Source organism: Urocitellus parryii, chromosome 9, assembly GCF_045843805.1.
Source record: "Urocitellus parryii isolate mUroPar1 chromosome 9, mUroPar1.hap1, whole genome shotgun sequence".
Classification (NCBI taxonomy): domain Eukaryota; kingdom Metazoa; phylum Chordata; class Mammalia; order Rodentia; family Sciuridae; genus Urocitellus; species Urocitellus parryii.
The window spans coordinates 74,198,037-74,223,997 of record NC_135539.1 but is presented as its reverse complement, the minus strand read 5'-3'; the positions used below and the strand labels follow the sequence as shown (position 1 = coordinate 74,223,997).

The 25,961-nt window shown below is 40.1% G+C and overlaps 1 pseudogene; it reads right to left on the bottom strand.

Moving 5' to 3' along the window:
• Positions 1-5,138: 5,138 nt before the first annotated feature.
• On the bottom strand, positions 5,139-20,557 carry LOC113184933 (small ribosomal subunit protein uS8 pseudogene; annotated as a pseudogene).
• Positions 20,558-25,961: the final 5,404 nt, after the last annotated feature.

The following is a 25,961-nucleotide window of genomic DNA, read 5'->3' as shown; positions in this document are numbered from 1 at the left end:
TAATCAAGATGAAACACAGTCTTTTTGCTTTTCGTCAGAATCTTCATAAATCCTTCCTCATAATAAATATTCAAGTTACTTTCTTAATAACCAAGTAATAAAATATTAGCTAACTAGATTAAATATCTTTAATTTTACATTTTTTATTTAAAAATGACATACAAACCATTAAAATGAAAATAGTGATTTTCAGGGTATTTTGAATCATATAATTAATTTTTGTGGGTAATTTTTGCTGAGTTAGAACCTCAAATCAGAAGCCACAGCAGACAATCTTGACTTCCTATCCTACAAGGGTACATAGAGGAAAAAAGAAAAACACAAAATTTGCATACTGCTCAAGAAATTATCAGTGGATTTACTTTGAAATACCCATTTCTCAATTTTTAAAAAATTACACATTGAATTTTTCAATTTTCATTTTGAAGTAACAGGACTTGTTGCTTGATAAAGAGAGTCCCAGTTGGAAAACCATGTGGAATTTCTTTAGCCACAGAGCCAAGTCAACTATGATTGGATGATATAAAGGTCGGGTGTTCATTAAACAGTAATTTCACAAGCAGATGATGAAATTGAAAGTCAAGTTACACAATATGGACCAGAGTCCAAAAAACAGACAACCACAATACATTATTTAGTGTGATGTAGGCTGCCAGCAGTCCAGCAAAATTGTTCTTTCTCTCTTGTTGAACACATGAACAGGATTCACTTCCTGGCGTCCCACAGCTAAGTGGGTTCTTGCAATGGAATTCTTGCCAAGAAACATTAGTGGAAGTGGTGTTTAGCACATCTGTGTGACTGACTGCAACAACTATGATCAGAGTGATGTGGAAAGTGGAAGCATGTGCTCTGCTTGATTCCTGCATGCCTTGGAGCACAGCAACCTTTGCCTAGGAACATACTTCCTGTTATGTGAAAAAACTCTGAACTTGTTTTGCACATTAAGCCAATTGTTGTTGGGTCTTCTGTAATAATATGTCAACCCCCCCTGACTAATACAGTTGGTCTGAAAGGATATACTGAACTTCATGTGTTCTTGCATCAGTGATGTCCTGGTGGAATAATAGCAGGCATGCTTTGGGATAGCTTGATGCATCTCATGTCACTTAAAAACAACCTAAGTAATATAAAAGCTTTGACCCACTCTTTATAAATTCATTTTGTGAGTTTCTAAACAAAAACTTTTACTTTTCAAAACATGGAGGTCCTATCGCTTGGCTTTAAATAACACATCTAGTGAAGTAGTTCAATTCTTTTTGGCTTATTGTAAACATATCTTGATATCTGAACCAAGATGTTGCTGAAGTTCAAGTAAGCAAGAAAGACCCAGCTCCACTAGTAAAATACCAGAAAAAAATATCCTTAAGTATTATTCTGCCTGTAATCATAGACTACTAAATTAATCTTAATGAAAATATTTGTTTAAATCACAAGGCTCCCACAATTTTTCAAAATAAAACAAGAGGACCAGCTCCTGGAGCTGAGATGGACCGCTGCAAAACAAATAATCTAGTTGACTTTTACAGTTTGCACTGTAGCTGAACTCAGTTCTAGTTTATTGACCTTAGGCTTTCTAGTTGATGTTTCACTGTACTACGCCAAGACCTAAGAGGGAGAGAGAGGAGGAAAAGAAAACAGATTCATTTTGCCATGTACTGTACATCATCTCATACTGAAGCTACATATCCAGTTGTCACTCAGTATCCATGAGGGTTTGGTTCCTGGACTCCATGTGGGCACCAAAATCTGCAGGTGCTTAAGTCCCTTACGTAAAATGACATGACATCTGCATGTTACTTATGCATATGCTTCCCCACACGTTAAGTCATCTACAAATGACTTATATTACCTAATAATTGGCAAATGTTATGTAAATAGGTGTTGTGCTGCATTGTTTAGGGAATGGAGATAAGCACAAACAAAAAACTATCTATGTTCAGGCCAGACACATTTTTTTCCCCCAAGTATCTTTGATCCACGATTGATTGAATTCATGGATACAGAGTCCACAAATATAGAGGATTGACTTTGTATCAGAACTGCTGCCCTCAGCAAGTTTGCGACTGAAATGGGAAGATACTTGGGTGGTATTGCTCCTTCCAACAGGCCTCTTGTCATCCTTTATACTCTATCATAGCACTTGCCACACTGTCCTGAAATTCACTATTCAAGTGCTTCTTTTTTTCCTTGCTTATAATCTTTTGAGGGGGTATTTAGAATCTCTTTGAGAATATGATGAAATCTTTGGTTTCTTCTCTTTGAAGAAATATGCACATATCCAGTAAGTCTATAGAAAGTTTCAGAAGTGTCATGGGCACTCTGAACTTTGAGAGTCCCAGGATCTCAGGCTAAAGGTGCCAAATTGTTGGCTTCTGGAGGACAAGCCTATACTGAATCTATCACCTAACACAGTGAATAACACATGGGGAAGTCTAACACCATGCGTTAAGAAGCATGCACATAAAAATATAACTAGAATGTATTTCATTTTTTTCTTTTTTTATTATTAGTTGTTCAAAACATTACATAGTTCTTGACATATCATATTTCATACATTTGATTCAAGTGGGTTATGAACTCCCATTTTTACCCCGTATACATATTGCAGATTCACATCGGTTCCACATCCACTTTTTTACATATTGCCATACTAGTGTCTGTTGTATTCTGCTGCCCTTCCTATCCTCTACTATCCCCCCTCCCCTCCCCTCCCCTCTCCTCCCATCTTCTCTCTCTACCCCATCCACTGTAATTCATTTATCTCTCTTGTTTTTTTCCCCTTTCCCCTCACTTCCTCTTTTGTAATTTTGTATAACATTGAGGGTCTCCTTCCTTTACCATGCAATTTCTCTTCTCTCTCTCTTTCCCTCCCCCCTCTCGACCCTGTTTAATGGTGATCTTCTTCTCATGCTCTTCCTCCCTATTCTGTTCTTAGTTGCTCTCCTTATATCAAAGATGACATTTGGCATTTGTTTTTTAGGGATTGGCTAGCTTCACTTAGCATAATCTGCTCTAGTGCCATCCATTTCCCTGCAAATTCCATGATTTTGTCATTTTTTAGTCCATTGTGTATAAATGCCACATTTTTAATCCATTCATCTATTGAAGGGCATCTAGGTTGGTTCCACAGTCTAGCTATTGTGAATTGTGCTGCTATGAACATCGATGTAGCAGTATCCCTATAGTACGATCTTTTAAGGTCTTCAGGGAATAGTCCGAGAAGGGCAATAGCTGGGTCAAATGGTGGTTCCATTCCCAGCTTTCCCAGGAATCTCCATACTGCTTTCCAAATTGGCTGCACCAATTTGCAGTCCCACCAGCAATGTACAAGTGTACCCTTTTCCCCACATCCTTGCCAGCACTTGTTGTTTGACTTCATAATGGCTGCCAATCTTACTGGAGTGAGATGGTATCTTAGGGTGGTTTTGATTTGCATTTCTCTGACTGCTAGAGATGGTGAGCATTTTTTCATGTACTTGTTGATTGATTGTATGTCCTCCTCTGAGAAGTGTCTGTTCAGGTCCTTGGCCCATTTGTTGATTGGGTTATTTGTTATCTTATTGTTTAATTTTTTGAGTTCTTTGTATACTCTGGATATTAGGGCTCTATCTGAAGTGTGAGGAGTAAAGATTTGTTCCCATGATGTAGGCTCCCTATTTACCTCTCTTATTGTTTCTCTTGCTGAGAAAAAAACTTTTTAGTTTAAGTAAGTCCCATTTGTTGATTCTTGTTATTAACTCTTGTGCTATGGGTGTCCTATTAAGGAATTTGGAGCCTGACCCCACAATATGTAGATCGGAGCCAACTTTTTCTTCTATCAGACGCAGAGTCTCTGATTTGATATCAAGCTCCTTAATCCATTTTGAGTTAACTTTTGTGCATGGTGAGAGAATGGGATTAAGTTTCATTTTGTTGCATATGGATTTCCAGTTTTCCCAGCACCATTTGTTGAAGATGCTATCCTTCCTCCATTGCATGCTTTTAGCCCCTTTATCAAATATAAGATAGTTGTAACTAGAATGTATTTCAGCAATTTCAGTTTTTTTGTGAGCAGATATAAAAGTTTTGTTTCAAACCTACTTGAAGGAAGCAATTTCCAATAAATTCACTTCAAAGATTTTTTTCCTAGTAGAGATTTTTTAGGAATAAATGGTATCTAGATAACATTGATAGACTAGTTTAAAAAACAAACATTTGGTTAAAGCTAACTAAGTCCCTCACAGGACAGATGGTCAACAGCGCAAGGTGAGTCTCAGTTTATCAGGAAATTGCTCAATTCAGTTAACAGAAATGCTTGGTACTTCCCAGAAGAAACAGCTCATCACATCAGATACCAAATTTCTGACCTAGACTGACTTGTGTTGGGTTAGAGGTGAGTTTCTTTCTAACTGTACAAGGTGGCCCTAAGGATCATGATAAGAAGAGCAGTAGAATTTTAAGAAGGGAAAAATTACTGAACTAATATCATTAGGAAAGACCTAAGTGCTGTTCTTGAAGGATGGATGTAGCCTTGGTAAGTGGATCTTGAGATAGCAAACGTGGTATACAGTCAACCGGACGTAGAATTAGGTAGACAGCAGAAGCTAAGGCTAGAAATATCTGTTTGATTCAGAGGTGAGTGGATCTGGAAGGATAGAGTAAGTTTGGGTTTTATCCACTGAAGATGTCTGAACAGGGTCAGACATAATCCAGGTGATGCCATAATTAGCCTGAGCTGGTGTGGTGTGCAGTGAGGCAGAGGAAATATGTAGGGAAGATAGAGACACAAAGATGATAAGATATTGTTCAGGCAAAAAATAAAAGTAGCCGAATGAGGTGATGCAAATCAGAATGAATTGGAGGCTTGCTATTGGAATATCTTGCAAAGGCAAATGTAGTTTTTAATACCTGAATGCAGGGACAAGAGGTAGAGAATGGAAGTTGTGAGCTTTGGAGGAGGTAAGGTTCACTGATTTGAGTTAATCAAATGAATTGGTTAAATCCAGGTACAGGAGGCTGACATTAGGTAAGTAGCAGAAAGGTGATACCATCTATGGATAGGAGGAGGTTGTTCACATGGTTGTTCTCTCATCCCCACTTTATGGAACAGTTCTCCCCCTACCACCAAGGGATTTTATTTGTATGTATGTTTTACATTCCTAGAAAAAGAATCCCAGGAATTTCCCTCCTGTGTGTTTTCATCTTACTTCTTCATGGTCCACGATGCCAGTTGAGGTTGTCAATGCAATGAACCAAACTAACAGGATGGGAGCCGATTATGCTGCCACTTTCCCAAGTCTTGGAGCTTCACCTCAAATCTGGGCTGTTCACTCCACACTTGTTTAACCTGCCTGCGAGGCTCATGACAATTTTCCCAGCTCTGTGATCATCAGTGATTTCAAATTCGCCAGCCTAACCATGCTTCATCATCCCAGTTAGAAACTGGACAATGACGTTGGAGCATGGCCTGGTATTTACCTGGTGTTTGTCTCTGTTTTTAGCATTATGGATGCTCTTGAGAGCATCAGCCAGAGTGTTCACGTGCACCCTTCTTGCAGCACAGAAAGAAGGTAGGAAAAGATGTGGAATGGCTCTTGCAGAAGGAAGCTCTGTTTCTGGAGTTTGTCCAGATTACCCTTACCCTAAACTTTGATTTCTCAAACCCCCACCCCCACCCCCCCACCCCCCCCACCCCTGTACCACACTACTAAAGAATTCATTTGCATCAGAAACACCTTCTGCCTATTAGGATCAAGATCCGGAGGGGAATGGAAAGAGTAAGAGGGTAAAGGCGAGGTGCTGAGAAATCAATTATATTCTTTCTTTTCCCTTCACTGATGCTCATGGCTTGTCTTTCAACAATGCCTGCTATCCCAAATCTCTGACCCTGTGAAAGGAAGATAAAAGAAATGGGTCCTGAAGGATTAAATGCAGAAATCAAAATAGGAGGAAAAGGATGGGGTAAGGAAGAAAGAAGCGAGCTCAGAGAACAACAGTGGGTTCTTCTCGTGATGGGCACCAGAGTTTGCTTTCTCTGTGTACTAGAGATAGGAGGGCAGCATGTTTAGTCTGGGACTCCAGGATCTCTCTCTTTGCCTTACTGCTGCTGCTCCCTTGATGGTTTCATTATTTACTAGCATCTTCATTAGGAACCCCAAGGCAAGAAAAAGCTGAAACTCAGATCAAAGAATTTCAATTCTGTCAAGTAGTCCATCAACAAATATTGACTGAACACCTGCAATAAAACAAAGCATTCTGCTAGGATCTGGGGAGAATTCCAAGAAACTTGAGTCCTGGTCCATGCTCCAAGAATGCTCAGAAGCTACTCAAAGAGAAAAGGCGATGGGCCTTGAAAAGGGAAGGAAACCACTCATTTCTGCAGGGGAGGTCCTCTACCTGGTCAGGCTGCCCTGGGTTACCCAACTGGCACCACATGCAAGCAGCCACACTCTCTCAGCTCACTCTCCTTTCTCTAGAAGAGCCATGTGCTGAGCTGTGTGGTCTCAAAGCCAAAATTGAGAGAGAGGAGAACCCTTTGGATAATAATGAAGTTTTGCTTTCTTGAAGGGTGGCAGTGAGATGACATGGGTGGTTGTGAAGAGTGTATTGTTTACATATGTGATAACTCTTATTAGGGTTTTTTAAGAGTTGGTTTTCCCAGCTAATGGCGTTCCAAGCCTTTCTTTCCTTTATCTCTTAGACATGGACCTGAAATGTACCCATGATTTACTTTTTTCATAGTTCATGGGCTCTCAGTCACATCATTTAATATTATTCAATGCAATAAATACTAATCGAGGAGGGAACCAGGTTCTCTGCTAGGGTCTGAAAGATGCAAAAAACAAAGGGATTCATGCTCTCAAAAAGCCAACAAGGTAATAGTGGTATTGGGGGAATAGGGATAGAAAAACCTCCTATTAATTTCAAGTGCAACTGAAAAGTTGGTGATCCCAAGAGGAGCAAATAAAGAGGAGTAATGCAAGAGGATTTGTAGCATGCAGGCCTCTGATTCTTAGTAGCTGGGTAGCTGGACAATTGTCACCATGATTGCTACGTCCATTGTTGACAAGCTGTGAGAACATGTCATGTTCTCCCCAGTTAGCACTATACAAACAGTTTTCTTTCTCTCAAACTGTGTTGAGAGAACACGGCTGCTAATTCTGTGAAATGTACAGGTGCATCCTGTTATTGTGGCACTGGGTTGAATTTCTCACTTTGTAATTTCCACCAGATTTTACTAGACAGGGCGCAGGGGTCCTGTGGAAAACCAAAATCCACTATGAATCAAATAACCCTCCTCCACTCAAATGTCTGGTTCCCAAGGAGGACTTGCGAATTGCTCCACCAGTAAAATACTAGGCAAGAACAGTTGGTTTTTATGAATCATAAACTGAATCCTCTGTCCCTAACAATTGAAAGTTGACTTTGCTATCATTTGGTAGCTATGGTAACCTGTCAGATCCCTGTCCCCCCTTTCTACTTGAGTACACCCTGTGTTTGCTGCATGAATATCAGACACATCTCCCTCACCTCTTCTGTTGGATTCTCCATCAGGGATGGATAATAATGAAGTTTATTTCTTAAGCCAGTGCTGATCAATCACTAATGGCTACTTGATGAAGATTCTGAGGCTCTGTATCAGCTTACTGGACTGTAGGTATTCAGAGGAAGGTGAAGTCCTATTTGTGTCACTTAGCTTTCAAACCAGCTTTGCTGATTCAAATGAACTTCTTATTTTCCTTTATTCTGTATTTCTTCCATTCTTTTTCTAAAACTTAAGAGTCTTAGGAATGTTCGTAATAACTTTGACATTAAGCCCAGTTTCCTAAGCCTGATATTCAAGATTCTTCATGATCTTCCCTAGTCTTCCTTTTTCTCCTTCTTGCTGTCTTTGCTACAAAGTAAAAATTCAACTCTTCATTACTCCCCCTACGCGGCCTCCTCCTCTTTCAGTGTGTCTGTGGAATCTACAAACCCACAGTTCAATCTCTCTTAAGATCCACCTCAAAGTCTACCTCCTGAAAAAGGTCTCATCTTCCATCTGAAGGCACTCTTCTCTGAGCTGTTCCCTTATCCACATCTCATAAATGTTGAAAACAATCACTAGCTTGGGTCAAACTTGCTATGTGGCAGGCACCATGTCCCACAGTTCAGGTGTGTGATCTCGCTGACTTCTCACAGCCGTCCCATGAGGAAGGTGTGCTATCACAATTTCCACTTTACAAATGAAGATTCTGTTTCTCCTGGTGGTTGTCGGTGCCCATACTCATGAAATTCATGACAAGTAGTGTCATGTCTAAGTGCCCAGGTCTATTGAACCCTTAAACATGCGACTATAGCCTTAGTCTTGTGGCATCTGCCAATTTATGACCTCATTGTAGATCTCTGGAGACACATCTGATCCCTCCAACTAGACCCCATGTGTCTTTTAAAAAAATGATATGTCTCTAAGTCACCTTTTTATTCCTAGTGCTGTTGCAGGGTCCAGACTATAATGGATACTCAGTAAGTAGCCTTTGAATAAATAATTGTATGAAGAAATTTCAGGAGCTCTGGTGTGGGGAGACATGAAGAAGCAGGAATCGGCCTTAATGGTTTCTACTTTACAGTGAAGTGTCCTATGGGACTTTAGAGTCCACAATTGGGTTGTGTGTTGCAAAGGATTTGACTGAAATCCCTAGTGTCAGCGGATAGGACAGCCAGAGGCTCAACTGTGAATCTAAGGAATCAGATGCCATTGGCCTGCTGAGGTAAAGTCTTGATTTCCGTAGCACAATGGGTTCTCTTTGACTCTGGACACTCCTTCCCTTAAGTGCAGATGGATCTCCAGAAACAGAGCTGAGCAGCCGTGTCTCCTGAGCATGTGGGACAAGGGAGGTGGGTGATACGGCAGCTTGACATTAAACAGGAAAAGAGGAGGAAGCCATGTTGGGAGAGTAATGAGGCAGAATTTTGTTTTGTAGCAAAGACAGCAAAAAAGAAGAAAAAGGAAGATGATGTTAAAGGGAGAGGCTATGGCAGATGATGAAGAATCTTAAATATATCAGGCTTAGGAATTTGGGCTTAATGTCAACCGCTTGGCTATTCGGAGCAACTTTGATCCCCCATAAAAACTCAGTTTCCTCCCTTGTTTTTTCCATGTCTAATGTCAGAGCTTGAGAAAACAAATAAAACGGACACTTTCTGGGTAGTGAGGACAGAGAATGGTCTCATAAAACAGGTAAGGGTTTTTTGTTTTTTTTTTTCACATGACACCTGAAGGGTTAACAGAAAAAGGGACCAACCTCCTATCAAAAGGTTGAAGAATCCAGAAGTGACATTAGCAGGTAGTTTAATTCATGGAATCCAAATATCTGTTTCATCAGCCCTAGTCAGGTGGGGTATTAACAATACCTAAGATTGATGAAATTCATTTTTTCTGAGAAGTCGAAAACTTTTTGGTTGAGTTACTTTGTTTTTTTTTTTTCATGCCCCAACCCACTGTGAAATGTTCTGTTTCTTGCTTGATAGGTGAAGAAATTGAGTTTTGTTGAGCCTATGTTATTTTCATCCATGGTAGAGACAGGGCAATTTTCTAACTGTCTCATCTAAGTGTCTTTTTTTTTAGGAAAACAAAACAAAACCTCTCTCTCTCCCATCATGACCCTCCTTTCCCCACATTGGCTATAGGTCTGCTTGTACCTATAGGTCCTCATTTTTCTGCTGAGCTCTCTGGTGCCCAGTGATCTCTACTGTTTATTTAGTGCCTACTATGTGCCAGGCACACAAGAAGCACCATCATTATAGTGAGAACAAATCAGACAAAATCCTTGCTGTTATTAGGACACTTCAGTGGGGTAAGGCATACAGACAATAAGCAAATAAACAAAAATATAGTGTAATATTCCACCATGATAAGTGTTACAAAGAAAAGTAATGCAGGTAAATAAAGCTTGCCAGGGATGGAATGGAAAGAATGCCCTTTTAGGTGGAGAAGTCTGAAAAGGCCTCTGAGAGGATGACATTGGGTGGAGACCTGGAAGAAATGAAGGAGCAAATCAAGTCACTATTTGGGGGATGAGCTCCCCTGAGCCAGGAGTGCCACTGATGTCCCATAAACAGCAAGCAGACTGGTTTGACTAGATGAGCCTGGGGCACAGGAAGAGATGCAGGTTGGAAAAGGAGGCAGAGGCTGGATCATTGAAGCATTTTTATTAGCTCAGAGGTTTGGGATTTTATTCTGTGTTGGTGGGAAGCTACTGAAGCAGAGAAGTAAAGTGCTCAGGTTACACCACTTGTCCAGTGAGTCCACAGTGGCACAGCCTGAGGCCACAGCAGGAAAGACAGGAAAGACGGTGAGCAGCAGCCACTTTGGGGCATTTTAAGTAGATCCCACAGAACTTGCTTCATGGGCACATGCGGGGAGTGGCATGAGGAAAATAGAAGAAATCAAATCCCACTCAAATGTTTGACTTAACTCAGCCAAGGATGTCGCTGGTTACTGCGATGGAGATGAGCAGCATCTGGTTCCGGATTATGAGGAGGAGGAGGTGGAACAAAGAGCCCTGTACTGGCCATGGTAGTTAGCATCTAAGTGGAGATACTGTGAAGGTACTCAATCACAATATTTAAAAGTTGTGTTCAAAAAAAAAAAAAGAAAGAAAGAAAAGAAAGCAGAGAAAATAAGCAGGAACTGAAAGACGTTATGAGAGACTAGTGAGATTTTTTTAAAAATAAACTTATTTTTAGAGCAGTTTTAGGTGCACAGAATACTTGAGCAGAAGGTACAAAGATTTCCCATATATCTCTTGCTTCCACACGTGCTCAGCCTCCTCCATGAGTGGCACATTTATTATAATTGATGAACTAACACTGACACATAATTATGTTTCTTAAAGTTGCAAATGTTGGTAGGAAAGATTTGTGGTGAGAAGGAGCTTTGCCACATACTAGATACATCTGGGGAATGCTGGGTCATTGTCACATGGCTGATTCTTAGGATTCCCTGGGGAACCTTGACAGCACTTTTATGTCAAGGATCAGCACCTGGAGTTTCAGACTCAGTCTGTGGCTTGTGGCATCAGCAGGTTTTGAAAGACTCTCAGATAATTTTAAATAGTAGTCTTGATTGAGAAGCATGGCTTGAAAGGTAACTGAGGTTTGAGATTAAAAGTGTGAGAGGTTTAATTTTTCAGGATAGTCATCTCAAAGATTAGATAAACCATCTCAAAGACTGTCTTAAAGAAATGTAGTTGGACTTGACAGAAATCCACTCCAAGGAGAGAGAAAGGACACATTTATGGAAGTACACAGCAGAGTCCAAGGAAAGCTAAAGACCTGGGTCTCAAGTCATGGGCCAAGGGAGTTTGGGGGACTTTGCAGGAAAGTATAGGTTGTTGATTTAATGAACCAACATTAGGTGACTCTGCCCATGACTCTCAGCCTTCTTCTCAGTTCACATTTTCAATGAACAGGTATCTGGCCATCAACAACCAATGAACTGAATTTCCATTCCTGACAGTCACCTGTGCCAGGGGCCTTGCTCACACACACATTGTGGCTATAGGAATCCAGTATATGTTTTGAGGGTGCAGTTCTCAAAAACATTGAGTCTGGGTTGAGCAGGCATGCAAAAGAGAATAAGACTAACCCAAAAAAGTAAAACGAAGAACATGGATTAAAAGAATGAAGTGATTAGAATATGTAGCACTATCAATAACTCTTCATTCTGCACACAGTGAAAATTTTACAGCAATTTCATAATCTCAAGTGTCTTTAAGTACACTTCTTTAAAAATGCCTTCCTGGCAGTCACTTATTTTAAACAGAGAAAATTCAAACTCACTGGAAGAATTAAAACTACTACAAAATTAATAGATGGATACATACATTAAAACCCCATCAGCCATCATGGTTTAGTTGGTTTGTGTCTTGCATTACTTATTCCCCTGTTTGTTTACACACACTTCTTCATTCCAGGCCTACCATCATGAGATATAAGGACCTTATGCTTTTGAAGAAATGTGACATTCACACACATAACCTGCTAAGCACTGTGGCAATGATGTCAAGGACGTTTATAAGAAAATAAGGGAAACTGATCCAGTCCCACTTGGTGAAAAGCAAAAGCAAGTCACAGGACTGGATCTTTCTATTCAGTTAAAGTTTATTGGGATAAATTAAAGTTGCTTAGCTCTTTGGATGATGAAGTGAGAAGAAGAGGGTCAAGAATGAAGCTGGCATCATCCATTTTCTTGTGAACTTTTCTATGTAATGCTGCAGGTCTTAATAAAGACCATTTCCAGGGGCCAGGGTTTTGGCTCAGTAGTATGGCACTTGCTTAGCATGTGTGAGGCACTGAGTTCAATCCCGGGAACCACGTAAAAAGAATAAATAAATAAAAAGGAATTGTGTTTATCTACAACTAAAAAATATTTAAAAATAAAAAAGACTATTTCCAGTGAATGCCTTTGATATGAGTGCCTTCTGATTGATAATGATGGTGATGATGACCAGGCCAGTATCACCCTGGATGTCTTGTCCCATCTTTAGGCCAATGCTAAGCCTTCCTACACGGTGTTGTATGCCAATTACTTAATCTAGATAGTTTCAAATAGTTTTTAAGCAAAAAATCTTCCCTCTTCTTTTCCTATCATGGCTGGTTCACTGGGTGAAGAATGCAGAAACAGCTGCATGAAGATCAACCGATAAGCACTTAAAATTAGAATATAGCACTGAGAGGGAAAGTCCAATTTGAAAAGGCAGGCTTGTCGGGACAGGAGAAGATATACAACAGCATGTCAAGAAGACTTGCGTGTGCATGAAAACTTACCACTCTAAGAATAGTAGCAGTCACAAAATACTTGGCTGAAGATCAAAACCATGTTCTTAACATAATCCATTCTGGTTGAAGAAATATCTTTTGGAAATTTCATTACTAAAAATGTTTAATGAGCTAAATAGTGCAATCCTCTATCTACACTTATCCTTTGAAATTTTATTCTCAGACTTTAGACTACATCAGAATCATCAAGAGAGCTCGTTAAAACACTAATGAATAGGCCCCATCCCCATGGTCTCTGGTTCCCCAGGTATGACATTTGTTAGACCAGAGAATTGGCACTTCTAATGAGTTCTTGGGTAATGTTGATGAGGCTGCTTAGTCTACAGAACCACACTTTGAGAACATTTGCTCTATGTAATTGTAACTGAGAAGCCAAAACTGGGTGAAGGGTAAAGTATCAGAAATTTAGGGAAGATGTGGCCATCTGTTGTCTAAGAACTTCCCATAATGTACATTCTCAGAATTTTTTTATAACCACGAAAAGTCTAGAAGTTGTCAGATGCATACATTTACTTTTAGAAAAGAATACTGCAAACACTCATGCAAAGACAAGGAAATTAGGGGGCAGAAGACTTGGAGAGGAAAGATGTTATGGGGAAGCTAGGAAGCAAATACATTTAATTTCTGATAGTGTATTTCTAAGCAATGATGCCAGTGAGAAGAGAAACAGGACTGAATGGGGAATTCTAGAGAACCTGGACTTCAGAAGTCCAAGATACGAGAAGAAAACCCAACAAGGGTGATTATAAGATGCACTATGGGTCTGTAGAATGGTGGAATAATGCTAATGTCCACATTGAGCTGATTTGAAAGAAACAGAAAAGCATAATCAAAATAACATTGTAATGAGTAGTTAATAGTAAGGAAAATACACGAGTCGAATACCTTCTTGCCTTGGTTTTTGTTTTTACCAAGCTGAACAATTCTTGTATTTTTTAGGGGAAGAGATGGTTAGATAGTATCTAATATCTCTTCATGAAATCAATTTCTCCTCGGCTACAGCAAGAACTAGAACTAGTAAATAAGATTTCAAATAGTGTTACAGATCTTTAATACATTCTAGTTGTTTCTCTACCAATATAATATCGTTGTGTTGTCTAGATGAGAATAATTATTCTTAATTTCAAGATTTATGCCACTTATTTCCTTTTCTTGTCTTATTCCTTAGCCAGAATTTGAAAAAAAATTAATAACAGTGACAATAGTGGGCATCCTTGTTTAAGTCATGAATTTTGGAGACAAAATTTTATTATTTCATCACTTAATGTAATGTTTCCTTACTTTTAGTAAGTTTTATTTATCATATTTAAGTTTTCTATTTATTTAGAAAACTTTTTGGCATTTAAAAAAAAATCTCTTGTAAGCGAATAATATTTTTTCATTTTTCTTTCTTTTTTCAGTACCGAGGATTGAACATGTGGGTGTTTTACTACTGAGCTATATACCCAGACCTTTTTACTTTTTATGTTGAGTCAGGATCTTGCTAAGTTGCTGAGGCTGGCCTTAAATTTGTGATCCTCCTGCCTCCGTATCCCTAGTCACTGGGAGTACAGGCTTATACCACCATGCCTGGCAAAGCTGATATTTTTAACATACCTATTATAACAATTTCCAATATTCAGACCAGGATTGTGAATGAACCCAAAACTTCTCACTTGAACAATCTAGACATGGGCTATGATAGATGTTGAAAGTACATCTAAGAGTTTTTAAAACAGCTGTTATGTAGGAGAGAAATTAACCTCATTCTAAAAAGCTCCCAAAACAGAAAGGCACAAGACAGAAATTGCAGCAATATAGATTTTAGTTCTACATAGGCATTTTCTAGTCACAACTTTCCAAGCACAGATGGCTTCTAGATAATGAGTTTCTAGCTGCTGGAAGTATTGGGTCAAAATATTTACCTTCTCTTTCCTCTCACTGGGTTTTCCCTAAGGGGGGGAAAAAAAACATGTTTGGTGGGATGATGTTATAGTTTGGATCTAAAAATGTCCCCTAAAAACTCATGTTTTGAAAGCATGATCCCTGGTGCATCAAGGTTCAGAGGGGAGGCTTTTAGGCAGTGATTAGTGTTCAGACATCAGGAAATGGGTTAATCCACTGATGGCTGAATGGACTCCTGGGTGGTAACTGTAGGCAGATAGGGTGTAGCTGGAGGAAGCAGATCACTGGGGGCATGTCCTGGGGGATTTATCTTCCCTGGGTTCCTTTCTTTCTCCTTCCAGGTTGCCGTGAGGTGAGCAGCTTTCCTCGGCCTTACTCTTCTGCCACAGAGTTCTGCCTCATCTCAGGCTCAAAGAAATGGAGTCAGCTCAACCATGGACTGAGACCTCTGAAACAATATACTCAAAATATACTTTTCCTCCTCTAATTTGTTCTTTTCAGGTATTTTGCTTACAGCTACAAAAAAAAAAAAAAAAACTGACTAGCACAGATGAGAAGTTTAGTGGGCATTGGTCTACATTTCTGAACTCAACAGGATGAGTGTATGAAGGGTTGTCCACAGGATTTATGCTCTGAAAGGCTTCAAGGTAGGCCACTCCTTCCATAGAGCCCTTGGGCAAGGGTTTATTCTGTAAACCCAACTCTCTCTACTTAGGTCACAAGCCTAGACTTGGATTTAAGCTTCAAATCCACCATACATTCCAAACTAGATTTACCACCACCAAGAAAGTTAATACTTCAATTCCTGTGTTCTTCCTTCTTTTATTTCTTGATAGATTTAGAGCTAAGAAGGGAAAGAGATGAAATTACTTATCACGCTGCCTTAGTTCATTTGCTATTACAAAATGCCTGAGAATGGATGATTTATAAGAGAGAAATTTACTTTGGCTCATGGTTCTAGAAACTGGAAATTCTAAGAACATGGCACCAGCATGTACTTGGCTTCTTGTGAGGGCCTCATACTTCTTTGACTCATGGCAGAAGGTAGAAGGGCAAGCAGATACACATGGATGAGACAAAGCAGAAAAGGCAGGCTTGCTGTATAACAACCTGCTGTTGTGAGAACAGACTAACTCCCAGGAGAAAGGTATCAATCCCTTTTAACTCTCTAGTCACCTCCTAACATCACCACCATGGCAATCAAGTTTCCACATGAATCATGAATTTCAGAGGGCACAAACTATAAACCACGACATAAAAGTTCCAACATTGAGGGTGTACAGAAAAGATTTAAGTATTGAAGGTGATGGGGCAACCCTGGGATTACATGATTCTGTAATTCTTTTTCAGTTACTTCTTCTCTTACACTCTGGGAAGCAGGCAGGCGCCAAGACGAGTCGCTTCATGGCTTCTGACGGGAATACAGCCCCAATCAGGGCATGAAGAGGGTGTTTCAGATTTGCTTCCTTTTCTGGAATAATGTTCTATTTCAAACAAACAAAATGTCTTCCTTTGGAGCAGGGAAGACCAACACTCACAGAAGAAGCAAACACACTAAATTCTGACTTTTGGTATTTTCGTAATGGAAAGAAATGGTATTTAGTTTTGCTCAAGGGAGAAGTCGTAGATAAAAAGGAAATGACTGAAATGAAGGAAGGAAAGAAAGAGAAAAAATACCAGTGGAGGAGGGGACATCAAGAAATTCAGTAGCACTTCTTGTTGTGTTTCTCTGAAGGTCACAGTTATAGATGTCTTGATAAGGACATCCTCTCTCTGCGTGTGGGTCTTTTGCAGAATGGGGTAGATAGAGTTGGTGCTATGAGTCTTAGAGCTGCTGTCTTACCTTGAAATGCCCTGGCAAGTGGAGGTGGGGGAAACAGAGCAAAGTCTTTTCATTTTCCCTGAGGTCAGCTTTATTATTTCCCAATCACACATTTATCTGGACTCCACACTCTTCCTCTTGGTTCTCGAACTCCCTGGCAGGGAACAACCTTCTGGTTTTAAGACTTTTGTGTCTTGAACTATGAGAGCAGACTGCAGGGAATAATTATTTTGAATTATTAGACTGAAAAAAAAAGAACTAAAACTGTATCCCACATTCCAGTGAGATCACTAAAAAAAAAAAAATCTTAAATAGGGCAAGAATCCACAATTAAATTTATAACTAAAGAGATGAGAGATAACTGACAATTTTATGAAAACTTTTTTATAGAAAACAATTTTTGTAGGGCAGAGTGGCACACACCTGTAATCCCAGCTACTTGGGTGGCTGAATCAGGATAATCTCAAATTTGAGGCCAGCTGGGGCAAATTAGCAAGACCCTGTCTCACAATAAAAATTTTCAAAAGGGATAGGGATGTAATTCAGGCAGAATACCCTTGGGTTCAACTCCTAGTGTCACAAAGCATCAAAACAAACAAATAAACAACATAAAAGCTTCGTATTTTAGTACGAGATTATAAATAGTATGCATGTAATCAGTTCACAAAATCTTTTTATATATATATATTTTTTTAGAGAGAGAGAGAGAGAGAGAGAGAGAGAGGAGAGAATTTTATTTTTTTAATATTTTTTTAGTTCTCGGCGGACACAACATCTTTGTTGGTATGTGGTGCTGAGTATCGAACCCGGGCCGCACGCACTCCAGGCGAGTGCGCTACCAGTTGAGCCACATCCCCAGCCCCCAGTTCACAAAATCTTAAAGCCTGAAACTAAATTAGCTTCTGTAATGAAAATTAAAAGTGGAATATAAGTCCCCAAAGAGGCAAAATTAGAAATGATTGCCATGAATGAATGTCAGAAAAATCTTAGAACACATGTTCAATGAAAATAATGTGTGTGTTAGAGGGGAATGGAGATGGAATGTGAATGTAATTTTTTTCAACTTAAATCTGATGAATTTTGGGTAGCCTGTTGAAAGAAAGAACATCTCTGCAGAATTTCTGAAAGAGTCCAGAGGCAGAGTCTGCTCAGCCAACCAACATGAATTCTTCCTTGTTTTGTCACTGGATAACACAGAGGAGAGGGAACGTGTCAGCTGTGGGTATCTTGGTTTCTGACTGGCCTCGCCTAATCCACCTAGGTTCAAAATGGCACTCTTCTGAACCCTGTTCTTGTTTCCTGTTCCTTACAAGGGTAGAGCCTCGAAGTAGAAAGGGTCTTGGGGCATCTAGCTCATGATTCCAAAGGGTGATCAACCTGACACTTTGGTAGGTGTTCACCCATGATGAGAAATGTAATTAGTTACAAAAGACACACAGTGTTGCCAGTTTTGCAAATTATAGTAGACAGGCTGGGGATGTGGCTCAAGCAGTAGTGCGCTCGCCTGGCATGCGTGTGGCCCGGGTTTGATCCTCAGCACCACATACAAACAAAGATGTTGTGTCCGCTGATAACTAAAAAATAAATATTAAAATTCTCTCTCTCTCTCTCTCTCTCTCTCTCTCTCTCTCTCTCTCTCTAAAAGAATTATAGTAGACTACAATTATTCTTTTCTCTTCATTCCAAATTATCTGGGTGTGGCTATTCTTTTGACAAAAGGGAGGTGAAATTTCAGGGAGTAATCATTCCTAAAAATATGCATGGGGTATTTTTTGGTCTATACCAGTGTGCTTTGGCAAATCTACTTCCATCCCTATTGATGCACTTGAGGTTCCTCCACCCACACTGACCCCTTTGTGTGTCTTGCCCCATTTACAAGCTTCCTCTCTATGTTGGCTCAGAGTTGAGTCATCTATGTAGCACAAATTTACAACGACTGAGGATGCTGGAATCCGGGGAAGGTGGAGTGGGCACATCATCATTAAGAAGGCAATAATAGGTAGTATAGACCATTTTTTCTTTTTTTAGCCCCAGAAACTAAGAAACTGATGTGACTCCATTTTTGAAAATAAATAAATAACAGAAGCTTCTACCTCAAGGCCTGTCCTAAGGAAGGGGGCGTGACCCTTGTCCTTGGAAAAACCCACAGAGCCTTTCTAGGCACATACCCACCTTGCTGAGTAGTTTGTCTGCAAGTAACAGGAGAGATCGGCGGCGCCAGGTGTCCCTGACTCAGTTAGGTTAAGTGAGGACCCATAGCAACCCCCTAGCAGCCATCAATCAGCATGAGACAGGGAAAATACCTGGGATGCCAGATGACCCCCCAGTAATTTATGGTGGTTGATAACATGTTGGGAAACCATGTAGTTTAGCACGTATATCCCTCATGGCTTAAACCAATCAGTTTAAAGGAATCCCCCTCTTGTACCAACCAATCACCCCCACCCAACTTGTTCCCGCCAATGAATGTGCTAATCAATGTTAAGAGTTGTTGTTTGATTTTCCTGCGGTGTGGAATGATTTGCTGTGTGATGTTGTGATGCATAGAGTATCCCCCCAAAACCTATAAAATCTCCCTGAACAAATGACCAGGGCTCACTCCCTGGGACCCCTTCATCGGAAACGGTTGTGGGTCCAGGCTCGAGCTTGCAATAAAGACTCTTGTGTGATTGCATCAGATTCGGCTCCTGGAGGTCTATTGGGGGTCCCACGAATCTGGCATTACAAAACAATGTAAAGAGCCACTGCCAAAATGGTGCAAAAGTCAGCGCCCTCAGTTCTCTCCTATTAGTTTCTAAATATTTCCAACATCTCTACCTTTGGAATTTCTTTTTTTTTTTTCTATTTTTAAATCAATACTCTTGGTTTACAAATAAAATTTTTTTAAAAAATAGTCTTTGTTAATCTTTCATCAAAGTTGTTTCATGCATGCATACCTTCATATGACTTTGTCTTGGAATGTTTCCCACAACTACTCCATTATAAGAATTAAATAAACAGTTTTTCAGTGGATTAATTGGTGAATGATAATCAGAGTCTGGACACTGGAAGAAGAAACGGAGGGAGATCTGGGCTTGGAGCTGTCAGGGAAAAGCAAGAGCTAACATGGTAGAAGGTTCTGGAGGCTGTAGGCAGGTATTTGTTAGGAGTAGAAAGTAGGAACTGAAAGGGGAAATTCAAAGACCTCAAGGGTAAACTTCATGAGTTCCAAACGTTCCAAATCACCATGGAAAAATCTTTTCTGCTTTGATCTTCTTTTCCACTTTATTTACCTCCTTTTTTCTCTTCTCTGCTGTTTTTTCCTTCTTGAATTCATTTTTCTCCTTGTTGGTATATTCCACTTAAGCCATTGACCAAACAAGAGCACATCCTAGTACTCTTTAGACCTTTTTCCTCTTGATTTTTAAAATTTTGTTTTTAAATTGATAATACATGTCCATTGTACAAAAACTCAAAAAGACAGATTTGGGATTGCAGGATTTAAATTGGGGCAGACATCTGTAAACAGAGAGGGAAAGACTCAGGATTGGGCAGGTGGAGAAGACGAATAACCAAGCAGGTCTGACAAAGCCTTAGCAAGCCTCACAGAAATTTCTAGAGTGCATATGGCTCATCAAAGTTGTCCTGTGTATCCCCATGCTGATCAGTGAGTCTGGACACCTTCAGCAGGATATCATCTTGGGTGAGCTAGTGCTTTACAACCGAGGCGAACCAGAATAAGCTGTCCACTGGAGTACCTGCTGAGGCTTCCAGCAGCTGGGATGTGTCCATCCTCGAAGGGCTGGCCAGGGCACCTCTGTGTTCACTTCCATCCCTTGTAGCACTAGTTGGATATACTTCTCCCAACAGGTCCTTCAGCTTTCTGTTGCACCCCTCTTCTGGGAAAACCTGTGAAGGAGAAGGCTACAACAAGGAACTACAACTCCCACGGCCATGACTTGTCTCAAGGCTACGACTAGCACTCATGATCTTCCACCTATACTCTTCATTCTAGATTGCCTCGTGCTCTACCACCATCTTGGTGGCTTACCTGGTGGGGTTACCAACCATCGACCCTAGGGACTCTGTTTTCCTAGTCACCATGTCCTTCTTAGTGGCTACACTTATCCAAGAAGTACTCTGAATATGCCAAGGAGCACCAGGAGATGCTCAAGTGGATCACCCTGGTGGTACACAAATGTCTTCCTACACTGACTGTAACAGCACACACACACCCCGTCCTCCTGCTGACCAGGATCACACACACCCCTGCAAGATAGTAACTGCTCTCCCTTCTTCCTGTTCGCTGGTCATGAGGAGCTCAAAGTGTCTACGTGGTAGCCATAAACTTATTATCCAATAAGACTTTTGGTGTGTCCCCTGGAAAAAGTGTGATCTTTGGGGCATCAAGACCTGCAGTCCTGCCAAGCCCAAGGCTACAGGAATAGGGAACACAAAGTCCCTCAAAGAGTCTTTGGAGTGATGGTAAGTTCACTTCTTCTTCTCCTTGGTTCTCTTGGTTCTTCCTTTTGGGGGTCAGCCCTGTATAAAAGGTTTTGATTCAAAGTGTATAATGCAGTTTGGAGAAAGTTGTCCCATCACAGAATATCACCTCTGAGTTGACATTTCAATGACATCATTAAATGCTCTTAAATCAGCTGGGTGGTACAGGATGAGATGCAACCAGAAACAAGGCTTCTGGGCTTCTGAATCACCTGTATCTCTTCTACACTGGTCATTTTGTTCATGTGCCTAGCATGACTCTGTGACCATGGTCAACCTATGTGAACTGGCAATGTCATTTTGTCTTCTTGATTGTTTTAGTGCCTCTTTCATGGTGGGTCAAACCTTCTCGGGCCAAACACAAATACAGAAATCGTTATGCTATATAACCTTGCCCACCTGCCAATTCTTCTGCTTATGCTTAGACCTTCTTGTCCCTAGTCTTCCAATATTTTTCCTTTTAAATATCTAACCAGCCAGCCAAAGTCTTCTCAACAAATAGGAGTATCTTCTAACCTTAGGTAACATTTCCTGTCCATACAAAGTGGATGACCAAGAGCATCTTTGGACACTCTGCTCCTGTGAAGGGTTCTCTTTCCTTCTAATCCTTCGAAGTGACTCCTAAGAGAAGCTGTAATGCATCTGCTATCTATTTTCAGCTTAGTCCATATAATGAGCTTGCCTATCTACAGCAAGCTCAGGTATGTTCTCCTTCTCTGAGTTGTATGTAAGGGATCCTTCACATGCCTGGAGGGGAGAGTTGAGTGACCCTGGTGCACCGGGCTCATTGGACATGTTACAGGTGGCCTGCTCACCCAGCTTGCTCTGTGCTCTGGTCCTGTTTGTGCCTGAGCCCATAGGACCCCCACCTGTAACTAAGGTGGGTCATGCCTCAGTTACGGCCTGCTTCCTGCAAAAGTGTGATTCCGCATCTACCCACCTCTTCTGTTTCTCCTGAGTTTCAAATGCAGCCAAGAGACAAATCGCATTTCTATTGGTTCAGACAAGGGAACCACAGGCTTTTCTCATGGGTGTGACTCTCTTACTCTGCAGAGCTGTGTTCTTCAGGTGTGTGAAGTGTCCTGCTACAGGGAGCTTTACCCAGTCTTGTTTTTCTTTTCCTGCATATGTTATTACTTCCCGGAGCCCCAGAGCGCATAGTCCAGTTATATTCTGGATAGAGCTAGAATTTGCATTTCTGTTTCTTACCCTCTCTGTGTGTTCAGATATAAGCCAGTGCCAAGTCTACTTTTTTTTTTTCATTTAAAACTGGAGAATTTCCTAAGCCCTTGTTGTGTTAGTCAACACCAAACCAAGTTCTTAGTCGCTGAATTATAGTACTGATCTAGGATGAGTTTTTTTTTTTGAGAGAGAGAGAGAATTTTTAATATTTAGTTTTAGTTTTCAGTGGACACAACATCTTTATTTTATTTTTATGTGGTGATGAGGATCGAACCCAGCACCCCGCGCATGCCAGGCGAGTGTGCTACCGCTTGAGCCACATCCCCAGCCCAAGGATGAGTTTTTAAGAAATTGGATTCTGATGAAATTCAATGAAATCTAAACTAAAATGAATCATCTTAATTTTTATAGACATACTGGAATGCTGTCAGAAATAAAAATATTATCTTGCACATTTTACTGCACAGAGATGATACATCACAGTTGGTCTTTGCCCATATTTTACAGGTGGAGTAAGGAGGAACATTTAAGAGGATGGGCTTGGGAATCTAGGAGCTCTAAGCACAGATAAAAACTTGGGCAAAAAACTCCTCTAAAAAAAAAAAAAAACTCCTCTAAGTTTCCATTTCTTCACTTGTAAATGGGAATGGAACATCTAGCACATAGAGCCCACAGGAGGAATAAATTAAATAAAATATGTAATTCTCTTATTCTAGTGTCTGCTGCTTGATAAATGGTATTATTTTTCAGTGGGAATAATGGTGAGGTCAGTGGAACTGGAGAGACTAAACTGTCTAGTGCCAAATATATTTCTGGTGGGGGCATCAGTGTCCTGCTTCTTAATTAAATTGCCTTCTCAGGAGGCAGCTTACTATACTAAAAAGCAGACCAACCCCATCCAGCCAGACCTAGATTCTCATCATAGTTCAGCCATTTAGTAACTATGCATCTTCAGGAAATTTCTTAACTTCTCTGAGCCTTGGTTTTCTGTTCTGAACCAAAAAAAAAAAAACAAAAACAAAAACAAAACCAGGCACAATAACACCCATCTCACCAAATCAACGGAGATGAGTGGTACAATTGCTGTTAAGACCCCTAGCACACCGTTGGCAGTAGTTTCCCCCTACCATCCAAGAGTGCTCTACTTCTGTGCTGATCTGTGTCACTGCTCATTTGCAGAGGGAGAGATTGTAACTTGAAAGGATTACTAATCCCTCGAAACCCTCAGATCACAGATAAACTCATTTCCCGATCGTGCCACGTAAGCCAATGATCTGGCTTTGATGACCTGATCACACATTGGGAACCACATGAAGGTTGCGACTCAAAGCTGTACTAGTGATGGAAGTACAAGGAACAAGACTTGCTTCTGTTCACGCACGCTGGGGATGCACTAACGGACACAATGGAGAAGACAGAAGTCCCCAGGGACACATTCCGTACTGGTGTCATTGCTTGAAGAGCGAGAACCTCAGAGCTAAAAAGGCTAAAGGCATCCTTTTATTGACCAATTTAGATACATACTTACCTGAATTTGCCATTTGAAAGATATCCACACAAAAGCCGGAAATCGTGCACAGAAATTGTGTTTTATTGTTTTGTTTTGCAGTGCTGGGAAATGATCCCAAGGCCTGGTATATGCTAAACAAACACTACCACTGAACTACACCCCCAGCTCAGGAATTGTGTTTTCTAAAAAGTAATTTTCTTATTGAAAAGATTAGTTTTCAACCAATCAATACAATTTTGAAATTATGAAAATCCTGATCAAACCAGGAGCACAGACATCAATTGGAAGACGAATTAAAACTTTTTTAAAGCTTCAGAAAATTCTATGTATTTTAAAAAGTGACAATTTATTTTGTTATTTTATTATAAAAGTAATGCAAACATACTACAGGGAAATTAGAAAAATACACAGGCAGGCCTGGTGAGGTGGCGCGTGCCTGTAATCCCAGAGGCTGAGGCAGGAGGATGAGGAATTCAAAGCCAGCCTCAGCAACAGTGAGGTGCTAAGCAACTCAGTGAGACCCTGTCTCTAAATAAAACACAAAATAGGGCTGGGGATGTGGCTCAGTGGTTGAGTGCCCCTGAGTTCAACCCCCAATACCCATTCCCCAAGCAAAAAAAATTTTAATAGAGTCTCTATAATTCCATTTACCTAGAGAAAGCCATATTGGTGTGTATTTTTAGATACTTTTCTGGTATATATTTGTGTGTAAATTATTTGTATTCCAAGATAATTGGATCTCATAAGTCTTTATTTTGCTATTTGATTTGTTTCTAATTTTTTGTTATCATAAACATTAAAGAACAGGAATAGCTACAAAAATGACTTAGAGAAAAACTTTAAAATTTTCCTGAAAAATGGATAAAACTGCTTAGATATGTACAAGAGGAACCACACAAATTCTCCCCAGAGCTTTGCCAAAAGTATCACTGCTCATAGAGAGCTTGCAGATACTCAACTTTGATCAAATTGTCATCTTAACCAACATATTTTCCTTCCAGGGCACCTGCCCCCTTCTCATCTCCTCCAGTTTCTGCCCATCATGCAGGATGGCATTTTGCCTAGATGTTCTCCTGCCAGCCCAAATACTTCCCATCTTTTTTCCTTCTGGAACATCTGCCCTGCTAATTTCCAGTTCTTGATTAATCCTACCAATTTATATCCTGCTCTACTCCCTGCAGGCTGTGAAGCACTTCTTGGGAAAATTATATGAATAGTTTCTGTAGGGGTTGCTCTGTATGTTTGCCCAGCTGCTCAACTGGACGCCCAATGCCTCTTATCTCTCTTCCCAATCTCCACCACTTTATTTATACTGCCTAAGAGATACATGGCCTGTATTATTTTCCTCTATCATGGTAAGTCTCAGATTCTCAATTCATAAAATAAAAGTAATATTTATTACCATTGGCAGGAAATAGAGGAAAAAAGAATATGCCTATGTACTGGGAGATGAAGGAGTTAAGATTTTCTTTTTGGGTTTCAACTGAACAATTCCCAAACAATGGATAGAATTGTACCTGTAGTCTGTAAACCAATAAGTAATCTAAGGATGAATGATTGAATGATTTAAGAACAAATACACAAAATTCCCATGAAGGGAGGAAAGCAGTGGTAAACAGTCTGCAAAGTGGAGATGTCAAGTGGCTTAAGGAGAATTGGTAGACAGCAATTCAAAATGGAGGGAGTCCCTAGGTTTTGGGTCTCAGAACCAGGGCTTTTGAGTACCACCTCCACTGGGACCGGGGGGTGGGGAGAGACCTAGTTCAGATAACTTCTATCTTTGCTCCTTATCCTTTTTCTGTCTATACACCATTATTTTCTGATTTTTTTTCTTTATTGGTAACTTCCTTTTCCTTTTCAAATTTTTATTGTTTTATTTCTTTTTTCTTTTATTTTTTTGCCTAGGCACTTAGCTCATTTAATTTGTCCCAACTTTTTAAATCAATACCAAAATTTAAATTCTTAGATATGCCTTTTAGTACTGTTTTAGCTAAGTCTCATGGATTCTGATTCATCATTTAGACTTTCTAGGTATTATGCTATTTTGGTTTTATTTTCCTTCTTGATCCAAATGTTGTTTAGGTATTTAATATCTTCCAAGGAGTAGGAATGCTTTACTTTCTCTTTTGTCATTAATTTCTAGTTTAATTGAATTTTGATCAGATAATACACATGATTCTACTTATTGGGATATATTAAGATTTTTTCCCCCTCTGGTCTAAAATACAGCCAATTGAAATGGTTTAAGAATGATGAATATGGGGTTGGGGATTTAGCCCA